The 15,002-nt window shown below is 38.7% G+C and overlaps 1 pseudogene; it reads left to right on the top strand.

Moving 5' to 3' along the window:
- Nucleotides 1–4,167, top strand: part of LOC109576544 (tRNA (carboxymethyluridine(34)-5-O)-methyltransferase ALKBH8-like) — a 60,162-nt pseudogene extending 55,995 nt beyond the window's left edge.
- Nucleotides 4,168–15,002: the final 10,835 nt, after the last annotated feature.

Here is a 15,002-nt window from a genome sequence, read left to right as displayed (position 1 = left end):
GTGTTCTTGGGTATGTTTGTGTGTCTAAATTTCCTATTTTGCATTTTTCCAGGATGGTTCTATTTTAAAATATTACCTCCCTTTATGCCCACAAGTTTATTCATATTTGTCAACCAATTTGTCTCAATTTTTAGTTTAGAAAAATAGTCATCACAGGCATCCAATCTCTAGGTAAATTTTGAGCCATCCTCTCTCCTAATATCAGACATCTGGTTAACACCTAGCATACAAATTAGCTGGAAGACATTCCCAAAGTGAAGCCTGTCACAGCACAGATGCAGAAGGTCAGATAAACATTTGATGTTTGGGTCAGGGGCACGTGCTGTGTGCCAGGGAGCAGAGAATCAATCATGATGTCAGAAACAGGAATCTGGATCTAATCCAAACCACGGAGAGCTCATAGAATACCACAGGGAGACAGGGCTCAGGAAGATTTTACTCTTATACCACACAATTTATCTGTGTTTCGGTTTTAAAAAAGAACACTTTAAGCAACAGGCTTCAAAGTAGCACAATAGCAATGCAGGTCTTTTGTCACTTTGAAAAGTCACCTTATTTAACAAAAAACACAAATTTGTAGGTAAACAAAGCCCACCTATGATAAAGCTTGTGAGGCATTTAGGGAAGAAGAAAGTGCATGAAAATTAGAAAAAGTTGGAAAATAAAGGTCTTTTACTCTTGGCATTTAGGATATGTGGAGCAATGTGTGATGCTGTATTAGTTTCCAAAGTGCCTTTTGTTGCCATCCTCTGTTATGGTGTGTGTATCCTCCAATATATATCATGCATCACAGAGGAAATTATTGGTGGAAAAGTAGAGACAAACAAATAGGACATAATATTCTAATACCTTGGAAAATTATGTCCAGGTCTGTATGGAGCATCTCAGAAAAGAGGCTTCATTCCAAACTTAAAATTTACTCTGAATCCCTCCCTACAAGAATGCTCCTAGCCATTAAGAAACTTTTCAGTTTTTGTTAAGTTTTACAGCACATTTACAGATGGTAAATAATTGTCAGTGGATCTTTAAAAATTACAAAGGTTTATTTCTCCAAGCTTCTTCCTAAGAGACATAGCAGTGCTATCAAGGCAACTATCAAATTTAAAGAAAAAGTTAGAATCATCTTTACGTAAGTTTTGCAGGCAAGAAATAAGCTGCGTAGTGGATATATATGAAATGCTACCCACCAAAAAGGTCTTAAAAACTGGAGATAGTTTTTAAGTTTTAAACACACACTGCCCTTTGTTCCATAACCAAGCTCTAGTGCTGAGTTGGAAGCATAAACTAATTAGAAAAAAAATGGCCTGAAATAATATAAAGTCACAATCTTTCCTCAGAACCAGAGTCACTGAAACTTAGCACATTGTGTTCACTGTGGGATGCTTGCATGAAACTGACTTGCAAAATTTCTCAGATGGAAATAAAACACACATTGCTTTAAATATCAGTAGGACTAAACAGTTTCTTTAGATTTTAAATGAACATATTATGTACACCTAAAGACCAGATGTGTAAATATTTAATGTTCCTGTCAACTAGATTGAAGAAGAGCTAAGGTGACTACTCTGTTGTAAATGTATCGGGTTTTTTTTTTTTTTTTTTTAATATTTTTCACAAAACTGGTAGACAATCTTTCATTTGTTTGCAGTATATCCTAATGAATGCTCCAATAATATAAGTAGGAAAGGATGCCAAGTCTTAATGTGCTGATGTCAAGTCCACAACCCAGGACCATATCTCAGACAAGAGCTTTTATATGAAGATGTGATTTACTGATGAGAAATTGATTGTCTATTATAAATTAAAAAACTGTTTCAATACATCATTAAATAAACTCAAATAATGTACATGAGAATTCCTTTAATAATAGCTTTCATTTTATAAAGAGCATTTTTACTACAAAACTGGTTTTGAATAAAATGGATTTAAATATCAATATATCTTCCAATAATGCTAGATAGTAGATTGATGTGAGAAGTACTCAAACAAAGATTGTTTATAATGAAATCATCGTAGGTAGAAAACTAGTACTATAAATTGTTTGCCAAAGAAAGGTAGATTACCAAGTACCCTACACTTGCATATTTGGTTTGATTTTCCCCATTTTCCTCATAGAAATCCTCTGAAGTACAAATTAGAATTGATGTTTCACAAATTTTAGGTTATGGGTCCATAACCTGCAGAGTCTCTTGTAGAATCCACTCAAATGACTGAAATAGGATACACTGAATGGTTTAACAGCAAATGCCTCAGTTAGTGATAAAAAGTACATGTAGTCTACACATAATTTAAGACTCTTAATAACATTTGTAAATGCAGATACTTTCTCGTGTCTGTTTATCATGGATGACCAGTCCCAACCAATTAGTTTTGTACTTCAATATTTTAAATTGATTCTATGTCCTACAGCTGCTTATTCCAGGCACTTTATTCTTCTGACAATTCCTTGAATCTGCCAAGCCTGTTTCTCTGCCCACATTGTTCTTTCTGCCTAGGACACTGTTTCATCCAAGGGGTTTACACACAATTACTCACCAGCAGCATAACAAAGGGCCCACTCATCCCCTCATTCTGCTTGAGTTGTCTTTTATATTCTACCAATCACTTCCTAATGTCTCCCCTAACAATTACATATATTTATGTATTCAAAGTCTGCTCATTTCTCTCTAAAATATGTTTACCACTATTTTGAGGAAGAGATCGTTTCTCTCAGTTTGGGATCAGAGATTGTCATGGATTTTAAGCACCCAGATGGTATGACAGTGCCAGTTATGCTGCCTTGTCGGAGTTTGCTGGTTATGACAGGAGAATCTAGATACCTTTGGACCCATGGAATCACACCCCGAAAATGTGATACTGTTCAAGCATCCAAAGGTCACAAAAGTGGAATTATCACCAGTGATGTTGAAGACTTGACTTTAAACAAGAGGGGAATACAGACATCATTTATGTTTAGAAAAGTGAAACAAACACCTTGTAATTGTAGTTACCCTTTGGCCTGTGATAGCCAGATGAAGGATACTCCTGCATCATTTCCAGAGAGTAATAAAGAAGCCTAGAGCTTCTTTATTACAACTGGAGCTAGATTATGTCCATCGGGTTTATGAAGAAATTGCTAGGAACTTCAGCAGCATGAGACACACCCCTTGGCCACATATGGTAGAGTTTTTGAAAGCTTTGCCAAGTGGTTCATTAGTTGCTGATATTGGATGTGGAATGGAAAGTATCTTGGCATCAATAAGGAGTTACATATGATTAGCTGTGATCATAGCCAAAACCTTGTGGACATTTGTAGAGATAGGCAGTATCAGGCCTTTGTCTGTGATGCTTTGGCAGTACCAATTCACAGTGGATCTTGTGATGCTTGCATTTCCATTGCTGTTATTCACCATTTTGCTACAGCAGAGCATAGAGTGGCAGCTCTCCAAGAACTTGTTTGACTCCTAAGACCTGATGGGAAGGCACTCATCTATGTTTGGGCTATGGAGCAAGAATATAATAAGAAGAAGTCCAAGTATCTTAGAGAAAACAGAACTAGCCAAAGCATGAAAGAGGAAATCAGCAATGATACATCAGTGCAAGAGTTGCTTGTGAAGCAGTTGCCTAATGTAGGCAATCAAGACTCAGCACATTCTGTCTCCTCCATAAATGACTTTCAAGATGGAGGATGTAATTCAAGGAATGTTGCTAATTCCAAGTTGCCTATTCATACTAACAGGACTTCTTTTCATTCTCAAGACTTACTGGTTCCCTGGCACTTTAAGGGAAATCCTGGTAAGGACAAGCATGTTGAGCCATTAGGTTCATTAGGATCCCGTGACCCAGGTCCTGTGTTTCATCGTTATTACCATGTGTTTTGTGAGGGAGAATTGGAAGCTGCCTGCCAGACTTTGAGTAATATTAGCATACTACAAAGTTACTATGATCAGGGGAACTGGTGTGTAATTCTTCAAAAGGTCTGATTATCTCTATGAACATATTATATATAGGGAAGAAGTGCTCAACGTTTTTTTAAAAAGTGATATTAAATTACCTATATTTTTTAATTAAAGAGAAAATGTGTGGAAAAGTATCAAAGGAGAGTGCCTGGGAGAAATTTGAAAATAGAGACTAGTTAGGATATATTCAGTCTACTACTATTACTGACATCACTTAATCCGTGATGGAGGAACAGGGATGGTTTTTAAAAGTAACTGAAGTAGTTTGTGAAATATTTGGGACCTTAAGGTAAGAGTACAGCATTTTGAATATAAACTTTTGTTATAAAGTGTCGCTAAATGAACTAAATTATGTAGAATCTTAATGAAGTAATCACATAACATTTTATCAATAATAAAATATTCCTGTTCAGTAGAAAATTGTCTGAAATTTTATCTGTGATTGTTAGCTCTGTAAAATCACCGATGAAAACCACTCTGTCACTGCACTTTACTAGCACAGGGCTTGACACATCATAGGTACTTAGTAAAATTTTAGTCAGTTGGATAGTACCCATACATTAAGGTAGGGGTTTTCATCCAATAAAAACTTACTGAACTGTACAATATACCAGTCACTATTTTAAGTTCTGGGAGGTGAACAGTGAACAAGAAAAATATAAAGTTGATGCCCTTGTTGAGCTTATATTCTAGAAGGAAAGACAGACAATAAACAATGCAGGACACGGGTTTGATCCCTGGATCAGGAAAATCCCCTGGAGAAGGGAATGACAACCCACTTCAGTATTCTTGCCTAGAAAATTCCATGGACAGAGGAGCCTGGTGGGCTGTGTAGTCCATGGGGTCACAAAGAGTCGGACACGACTGAGTGACTTCATAGTCATATTCCCTGAACCTAGAACTCTCTGGTTCATAGGGACAGCACAAAAACGTGTTTTAATGAATGAGTGAATTTCAATGGCTGTTTCTTAGTGTTCATGTTGCTGATGGCGACTAAATGCCCTTTAAACTTCTCCACATTAAGAAAAGGGAACCCTCCTACACTATTGGTCGGAATGTAAATTGATGAAGCCACTACGGAGAACAGTATGGAGGTCCCTCAAAACGCTGCAAAAGAACTACCATATGATCCAGCAATCCCACTCCTGGGCATATATCTGGACAAAACTAACTTAAAATGATACATGTATTTCAGAGTTCATTGTAGCATTATTTACAACAACCAAGACATGGAAGCAAAGTAAATGCCCATTGATAGGTGAATGGATAAAAGAAAATATAGTACATATATACTGAATACTATTCAGCCATAAAAAAAGAAAGAAATAATGCCATTTGCAGCAACATGGATGGACCTAGGGATTATCATACTAAGTGGAATAAGTCAAAAAGAGAATGAAAAATATCATACGATTTCACTTATTATATTGTGGAATCTAAACTATGATACAAATGAACTCATCTACCAAGCAGAAACAGACTCACAGATCTAGAGGACAGACTTACAGTTGCCAAGGGGGAGAAGAATAGGGGAGGGGTGGATTGAAAGTTTGAAATTAGTGGATGGAACAAGAAGAACTAGAATATATAGAATGGATAAACAAGAAGGTCCTACTGTATGGCACAAGGAACTATAGTCAATATCCTATGACAAACCATAATGGAAAAGAATATGAAAAAGATATATATATCTGAATCACTTTGTTGTACAGAAGAAATGAACATAACATTGTAAATCAACTATACATGAACCAAAAAATAAATTTCTCGACATAACGGGGAAATGTTTCTTTCCCTAGAGAGTGAATTAAAATTGTCCCATGATAGTTTTTGGGAGGGTGAAGTAGGCATTTTCATGCTTTTAAGAAAATCAACTCCTCAGTAGTCAGAAACTGCCCAGTGTACTAGTTCTAGCTGAAAAGTTAATTTGCCAATCTCTTTGCTTTTTTTTTTGTATCTCCACTTTTTTTCAGACTACATATAATGTAAAACAATAAAATTTTGCTATTTAGATCAGTGATAAAGCCATCTAGTCCTTAAAACAGAAAAGAAGTTAAATGAACCAGTAACTAAAACTTTAGGCATTGCTATCCATCCACAAAAAGATAGTAATAAACTCACATTCCCTGTCTGTAACATGAAGAGGAGGGTGGTATACTTTGATCTATCTCAACAAGGCATTTTGTAATTACAAACATATGAAACAGTTCTTTCTTTTTTATTTTTTTGAACAAATAAATTGTCCCTTTTATTGAGTCTTTCAAGTAGATGATTTAATTTTTTTAACTGAAGTCTATTCGTTTTACAACATTGGGTTAATTTCTACTGTATAGCAGCATGAGTCCTTTATACCTTTTTTACATTCTTTTCCATTATGGTTTATCACAGGATATTGAATAGAGTTCCCTATAGTTCCCTATACTATGCTGCTGCTGCTGCTGCTAAGTCGCTTCAGTCGTGTCTGACTCTGTGTGACCCCATAGACGGCAGCCCACCAGGCTCCTCTGTCCCTGGGATTCTCCAGGCAAGAATGGGTTGCCATTTCCATCTCCAATGCATGAAAGTGAAAAGTGAAAGTGAAGTCATTTAGTCATGTCCAACTCTTAGCGACCCCAAGGACTGCAGCCTACCAGGCTCCCCCGTCCACAGGATTTTCCAGGCAAGAGTACTGGAGTGGGTTGCCATTGCCTTCTCCACTATACTATGCAGTAGGGCCTTATTGTTAGTCCATCCTATATATAATAGTTTGCATGTTCTAACCCCAAACTCCCATTCCATTCCTCCCTCAACTTGGTAAGCACAAGTCTGTTCTCAATGCCCAGTCAGTCTTGAAACGGTTCATTTTATTTTATTTTTTTAATCAAACATCTGGTGAGAGGAGGTACGCCATGTCCAAGGTCAAGGGTGGCGGCCAGGAGGAGCTACCCCGCATCTGAGGTCAGGGGTAATGGCTGGGAATGCCAGGCTGCGACAGCGCAGGAGCAACCTGGAGGAGCTACTCCACACCCGAGGCCAGGGGCGGTGGCCAAGAGGAGCTACCCTTCGCCCGAAGCCATGGGCAATGGCCAGGAGGAGCAACCCCATATTCCAAGGAGCAGTGGCTGCAAGGGCGCAGGAGGGCCTCGAGGAGCTATTCCATGTTCAAGGTCAGGAGGGGCAGCAGAAAGGAGATACTCCTCATCCAAGGTAAGGAGCAGTGGCTGAGCTTTGCTGGAACAGCTGTGAAGAGATACCCCATGTCCAAGGTAAGAGAAACCCAAGTAATATGGCAGATGTTGCAAGAGGGCATCAGAGGGCAGACACACTGAAACCATAATCACAGAAAACTAGTCAATCTAATCACACAAGTACCACAGCCTTGTCTAACTCAATGAAACTAAGCCATGCCCGTGGGGCTACCCAAGACAGACAGGTCATGGTGGAGAGGTCTGACAGAATGTGGTCCACTGGAGAAGGGAATGGCAAACCACTTCAGTATTCTTGCCTTGAGAACCCCATGAACATATGAAAAGGCAAAATGATGGGATACTGAAAGAGGAACTCCCCAGGTCGGTAGGTCCCCAATACGCTACTGGAGATCAGGGAAGAAATAACTCCAGAAAGAATGAAGGGATAGAGCCAAAGCAAAAACAATACCCAGCTGTGGATGTGACTGGTGATAGAAGCAAGGTCCAATGCTATAAAGAGCAATATTGCATAGGAACCTGGAATGTTAGGTCCATGAATCAAGGCAAATTGGAAGTGGTCAAACAGGAGATGGCAAGAGTGAACATTGACATTCTAGGAATCAGTGAACTAAAATGGACTGGAATGGGTGAATTTATCTCAGATGACCATTATATCTACTACTGTGGGTAGGAATCCCTTAGAAGAAATGGAGTAGCCATCATGGTCAACAAAAGAGTCTGAAATGTAGTACTTGGATGCAATCTCAAAAACGACAGAATGATCTCTGTTTGTTTCCAAGGCAAACCATTCAATATCACAGTAATCCAAGTCTATGCCCCAACCAGTAACGCTGAAGAAGCTGAAGTTGAATGGTTCTATGAAGACCTACAAGACCTTACAGAACTAACACCCAAAAAAGATGTCCTTTTCATTATAGGGGATTGGAATGCAAAAGTAAGAAGTCAAGAAACACCTGGAGTAACAGGAAAATTTGGCCTTGGAATATGGAGTGAAGCAGGGCAAAGACTAACAGAGTTTTGCCAAGAAAATGCACTGGTCATAACACCCTCTTCCAACAACACAAGAGAAGACTGTACACATGGACATCACAAGATGGTCAACACTGAAATCAGATTGATTATATTCTTTGCAGCCAAAGATGGAGAAGCTCTATACAGTCAGCAAAAACAAGACTGGGAGGTGACTGTGGCTCAGATCATGAGCTCCTTATTGTCAAATTCAGACTTAAATTGAAGAAAGTAGGGAAAACCACTAGACCATTAAGGTATGACCTAAATCAAACCCCTTATGATTATACCGTGAAAGTGAGAAATAGATTTAAGGGACTAGATCTGATAGATAGAGTGCCTGATGAACTATGGATGGAGGTTCTTGACATTGTACAGGAGACAGGGTTCAAGACCATCCCCATGGAAAAGAAATGCAAAAAAGCAAAATGGCTGTCTGGAGAGGCTTTACAAATAACTGTGTAATGAAGAGAAGTAAAAAGCAAAGGAAAAAAGGAAAGATATAAGTATCTGAATGCAGAGTTCCAAAGAATAGCAAGAAGAGATAAGAAAGCCTTCTTCAGTGATAAATGCAAAGAAATAAAGGAAAACAACAGAATGGGAAGGACTAGATATCTCTTCAATAAAATTAGAGATACCAAGGGAACATTTCATGCAAAGAAAGGATAGAAATGGTATGGATCTAACAGAAGTAGAAGATATTAAGAAGAGGTGGCAAGAAGAAGAACTGTACAAAATAGATCTTTATGACCAAGATAATAACAATGGTATGATCACTCACCTAGAGCCAGACATCCTGGAATGTGAAGTCAAGTGGGCCTTGGAAAGCATCACTATAAACAAAGCTAGTGGAGGTGGTGGAATTCCAGTTAAGCTATTTCAAATCCTGAAAGGTGATGCTGTGAAAGTGCTGCCCTCAATATGCCACCAAATTTGGAAAACTCAACAATGGCCACAGGACTGGAAAAGGTCAGTTTTCATTCCAATCCCAAAGAAAGGCAATGCCAAAGAATGCTCAAACTACCACACAATTGCACTTATCTCACATGCTAGTAAAGTAATGCTTAAAATTCTCCAAGCCAGGCTTCAGTAGTATGTGAACCATGAACTTCCAGATGTTCAAGCTGGTTTTAGAAAAGGCAGAGGAACCAGAGATCAAATTGCCAACATCCGCTGGATCATTGAAAAAGCAAGAGAGTTCCAGAAAAAAAACATCTATTTCTGCTTTATTGACTATGCCAAAGCCTTTGACTGTGTGGATCACAGTAAACTGTGGAAAATTCTGAAAGTGATGGGAATACCAGACCACCTGAGAAACCTGTATGCAGGTCAGGAAGCAACAGTTAGAACCGGGCATGGAAACAACAGACTGGTTCCAAATGGGAAAAGGAGTACGTCAAGGCTGTATATTGTCACCCTGCTTATTTAACTTATATGCAGAGTACATCATGAGAAATGCTGGGCTGGAAAAAGCACAAGCTGGAATCCAGATTGCTGGGAGAAACATCAATAACTTCAGATATACAGATTACATGACCCTTTTGGTAGAAAGTGAAGAGGAACTAAAAAGCCTCTTGATGAAAATGAAAGAGGAGAGTGTAAATTTGGCTTAAAGCTCAACATTCAGAAAACGAAGATCATGGCATGTGGTCCCATCACTTCATGGGAAATAGATGGGGAAACAGTTTCAGACTTTATTTTTTGGTCTCCAAAATCACTGCAGATGGTGATTACAGCCATGAAATTAAAAGACGCTTACTCCTTGGAAGGAAAGTTATGACTAATCTATATAGCATATTGAAAAGCAGAGACATTACTTTGTCAACAAAGGTCCATCTAGTCAAGGCTATGGTTTTTCCAGTGGTCACGTATGGATGTGAGAGTTGGACTGTGAAGAAAGCTGAGGGCCAAAGAATTGATGCTTTTGAACTGTGGTGTTGGAGAAGACTTTTGAGAGTCCCTTGGATTGCAAGGAAACCCAACCAGTCCATTCTGAAAATCAGCCCTGTGATTTCTTTGGAAGGAATGATGCTAAAGCTGAAACTCCAGTAGTTTGGCCACTTCATGCGAAGAGTTGACTCATTGGAAAAGACCCTGATGCTGGGAGGATTGAGGGCAGGAGTAGAAGGGGATGACAGAGGATGAGATGGCTGGATGGCATCGCTGAGTCGATGGATGTGAGTTTGAGTAAACTCCGGGAGTTGGTGATGGACAGGGAGGCCTGGTGTGCTGTGATTCATGAGGTCACAAAGAGTCGGACATGACTGAGTGACTGAACTAAACTGAACATTACTTTTAAGAGAAGAATGACTGCGAACCATTATGCAGTGCTTGTGAAGGCCAGACCTTCTAAGGGCTTTTTTTTTTTTTTTAATTGGAGGAATATTGCTTTATAATATTACATTGGTTTCTGCAGTTCCTTTTAATGAAGCTTTTTTGGCATAGTCTTGTCAAAATATCCTGGCTAACTGCATTAGTTTACTTTTTCTGTAGTGGGGAAGTCATTGAGTTAGTATAGCAGCAGATGTCTCTTTCATCTTCATCATTCTACTGTTTAAATCTTTTCTTTGTTTTTTATAACAAGCATTATATTAAATCTGTTCTAGCTTGATAACTGGGGTAAGGGAACATTTTTCACTGAACAAACAGGAAATCAATCAGTGGAAGATTATCAATGTGCTCAGCATCTCTCTGCCTTTAGAGGAGATTTCACACTTTCTTCTCATCATGTACCATATGCTCCCTAATGAGTCTTTGTGTTAGGTGAGTCCTTGTTGGGTGAGTCCTCACCATGAAATTTATTTTCTGCCACAGTCCCTGACACTGGCCATCTCTCTTGACAGTTCCCTTAATCAAAGAGAGAAGAAATCCACCCAAAGATTGGAATCACTTCTCTCTATATATACTTCTCTTCCAATCACAAAAGTAATTCAAAGTCTGCCCTTAAAAAGACAAAAAAAGTGACTATCCTATTTTTCATTTCTGTGTTATCAATATACTTATCATATCTATTACTTAATATACCTACATTGAAAGAAAAAGTTATTCAATACGTGGGTAACTAAGTGATTCATTCTGCAGCTTTGATTATTGAATTGCATGATGTGGCTTGATGTTATACTCACATGTGTTTAGAGAAAAACTCTTAAGTGTAAAATGTCTGCTATCAGATCAGATCAGATCAGTCGCTCAGTCGTGTCCAACTCCTTGCGACCCAATGAATCGCAGCACGCCAGTTTGTAAATAATTTTATTTTATTGAATATATGATTTCTTAGTGATGTTAGTTTATACCCTGGGGAACATTTCACTGATTAAGCTGTATGCTAGCTTTACCCATGACAACTCTACTATTCACAACTAGATTATTATTATGTTTCAAAACTAGGTTATCATGTATCAAACCGTGTCAACACACAAATATATTTTTGAAAGATTTCTTTTCAGATGACAGACTTCTTCTTTCCTTTTCCAATTTACCATGTAAAAATATTAAGCAATCATTATTAACATTTAATTTTTTCCCACTTGGGGAAAGTAATGGAAGGTGGAAAGCCATGTAGTTAATCTACAGAAAGAGTTAATGGGATAAGAATCCAAAAGGAAGACCATATAAAAAACCAACTGAAGTATTGCAAAGTAGTCAAGGTTTCTGTTTCTGAGTGTGTTTTGTTTACAGTGCTAAATTTAGGAGCATCACATAGTGGTCAGGGCCATAAGCCCTGCAACAGACATCTGTCCATATTCCACTCTCGAATTCTTTGAATTTGAGGAAGATATCTATCCTCAGCTTCTTTTCCTATCATTGAGTTTATAAACAAACAGTTTATTCTAAAAGATAATTCTAATTGACTATTCAGAATATTATATACATGTAATGCAAAAGTGACAGCAATTTTTGTTGTTGTTCAGTCACATCCAATTATTTCCATTCCCATGGACTGTAGCACACCAGGCTTCACTATCACCAGTGTCCTTCACTATCCCCTGGAGTTTGCTCAGATTTGTGTCCATAGAGTCAGTGATGCTATCTAATCATCTCATCCTCCACTTCCCTCTTCTCCTTTTACCTTTAATCTTTCCCAGCTTCAGGATCTTTTCTGATTAGCTAGCTCTTTGCATCAGGTGGCCAAAATATTGGAGCTTCAGCTTCAACGTTCGTCCTTCCAATGAATATTCAGGACTGATTTCCTTTAGGATTGACTTGTTGGATCTCCTTGTTGTCCAAGGGACTCTCAAGAGTCTTCTGCAGCACCACAGTTCAAAAGCATCAATTCTTGGGCACTCATGGCTCAACTCTCACATCCAGATATGACTACTGGATAAACCACAGCTTTGACTATACATAACTTTGTCGACAAAGTGATGTCTCTGCTTTTAAATACTCTGTCTAGGTGTGTCATAGGTTTTCTTTCAAAGAGTGAGCATCTTTTAATTTCATGGTTGCAATAGCTGTCTGTAATACAAAGGTGATAGAAATTTTAGTAGTATTAATAAAGTAATGATTATCCACTAGAGTATGAATCTCTAGGTTTGGGGTGGAGAAGACTACTCATTTCTAATAAAACAGCAACAATCAATTGTTGTGCCATGACCCAGGTTAATGCCAAAGGCACATGAACCCTGGAATGTGCACGAAGGTGACTTTGATCTGGAGGATGAGGTTGCATTAAAATGCTTGTTAGAAAATGAAAGCATCAAGTGAGAAAGACTGCAGCAATTTCCTGAGACCACAAACTTACTGCAGTTTTGCTAAGGATTCTTGACAATCATCTCCATTTTGCAGGATTTTCCAATCCCATGGCCCAAATTCATACATCTTCAACTGTAGGTAATAAATATATTCTTTAAAGTGGTCTCCTACCTCCAGACCTGGTCCATTAAATCTATTATTGGCTCAGTTCAGTTCAGTTCAGTCACTCAGTAGTGTCCGACTCTTTGTGACCCCATAAATTGCAGCACGCCAGGCCTCCCTGTCCATCACCAACTCCCGGAGTTCACTCAGACTCATGTCCATCGAGTCAGTGATGCCATCCAGCCATCTCATCCTCTGTCGTCCCCTTCTCCTCCTGCCCCCAATCCCTCCCAGCATCAGAGTCTTTTCCAGTGAGTCAACTCTTCGCATGAGGTGGCCAAAGTATTGGAGTTTCAGCTTTAGCATCAGTCCTTCCAAAGAACACACAGAGCTGATCTCCTTCAGAATGGACTGGTTGGATCTCCTTGCAGTCCAAGGGACTCTCAAGAGTTTTATCCAACACCACAGTTCAAAAGCATGAATTCTTCAGCCCTCAGCTTTCTTCACAGTCCAACTCTCACATCCATACATGACCACTGGAAAAACCATAGCCTTGACTAGACGGACCTTTGTTGGCAAAGTAATGTCTCTGCTTTTCAATATGCTATGTAGGTTGGTCATAACTTTTCTTCCAAGGAGTAAGCGTCTTTTAATTATTTAATTATTGGCTCATAAATTTGCAAATTAATTTTCAGAAAGCAATGTTTTGGTAGTTTCACTTTTGGGCTCCAAAATCACCATTGATTTCTTCATTGCCTACGGACTAAACTAAGGTTCTTTCAGTCCAGTTCAGTTGCTCAGTCGTGTCTGACTCTTTGTGACCTCATGAATCACAGCATGCCAGGCCTCCCTGTCCATCACCAACTCCCTGATTCCACCCAGTTAGCCTCACTCAAAAAAGCCTTACATCAGCCCCAATTTTCATGTCTAAATCTTGCCTTTATTTACTATCTCTTGTCTGTATAGTCAAAGCTATGGTTTATCCAGCAGTCATTTATGGATATGAGAGTTGTCCCATACAGAGGGCTGAGCATGGAAGAATTGATGCTTTTGAACTGTGATACTGAAGAAGACTCTTGAGAGTCCCTTGGACAAAAAGGAGATCAAGCCAATCAATCTTAAAGGAAATCAGTCCTAAATATTCATTGGAAGAACTGATGCTGAAGCTGAAGCTCCAATACTTTGGCCACCTGATGTGAAGAGCCAACTCCCTTGATAAGATCCTGAAGCTGGGAAATATTGAGGGCATGAGAAGGGGGAGACAGTGGATGAGATGGTTGGATGGCATTATTGACTCAATGGACATGAGTTTGAGCAAACTCTGGGAGACAGCAAAGGACAGGGAAGCCTGGTGTGTTGCAGTCCTTGGGATCACAAAGAGTTGGATATGCCTAAACGACTGAACAACAACATAAATGGCATTACAGCTGATACAAACTTATTTACATACCTTGTCATTACATTCTATCACATATGATGCTACACACTGCCTTGTGTTTCTAACCCTTTGTATTATGTGTCTTATGCATTCCTTGAGTTGGATAATACACTGAGTAAATATTTGAAATCCATGCAATACATAATGTGTGTGAAATACCTAAGATAGCGCTTTGTGTAAAATATATACTCAATCAGTATTTTTTGACATAATGGTTAAGACCACCTGTCAATGTTCAAACATAGGTTGGGAGGCCTTGTGTTAGTGATTACAACCAGTTTAGACAAAAATAAGTCACCACACATACCTTCCTCTCTCCCATCTTCAATGCTCATGGTAATCATTTTTTCTTAAATATATTTCTATACATGGTTTCTCTTTATCTCCTTAGTATTATAAAAGTCTCTATTCTCCTTTATCTGGATAATTGCCACAGTCTTCCAACTGGTCTCTGTTCTTTCAGATCAGCTTCCTATATTTCAGTTTGCTCACTGCTTCTGGACTGACAGCACCCAAGTTCTACTCTGTGGATATTGTACCACCTATAGCACAAAATCCAAACTCTTTCACAAGATACTCAGAGCTCACGGGTTCTAAATTTTACCTTCCCCTGTCTTTTGCATTCTATTTTATTTT

The sequence above is a fragment of the Bos indicus genome, chromosome 23 (assembly GCF_029378745.1).
Source record: "Bos indicus isolate NIAB-ARS_2022 breed Sahiwal x Tharparkar chromosome 23, NIAB-ARS_B.indTharparkar_mat_pri_1.0, whole genome shotgun sequence".
NCBI classification, from domain to species: domain Eukaryota; kingdom Metazoa; phylum Chordata; class Mammalia; order Artiodactyla; family Bovidae; genus Bos; species Bos indicus.
Note: the sequence above shows the minus strand (reverse complement) of the source record. Positions and strands in the feature narration are given on the sequence as shown.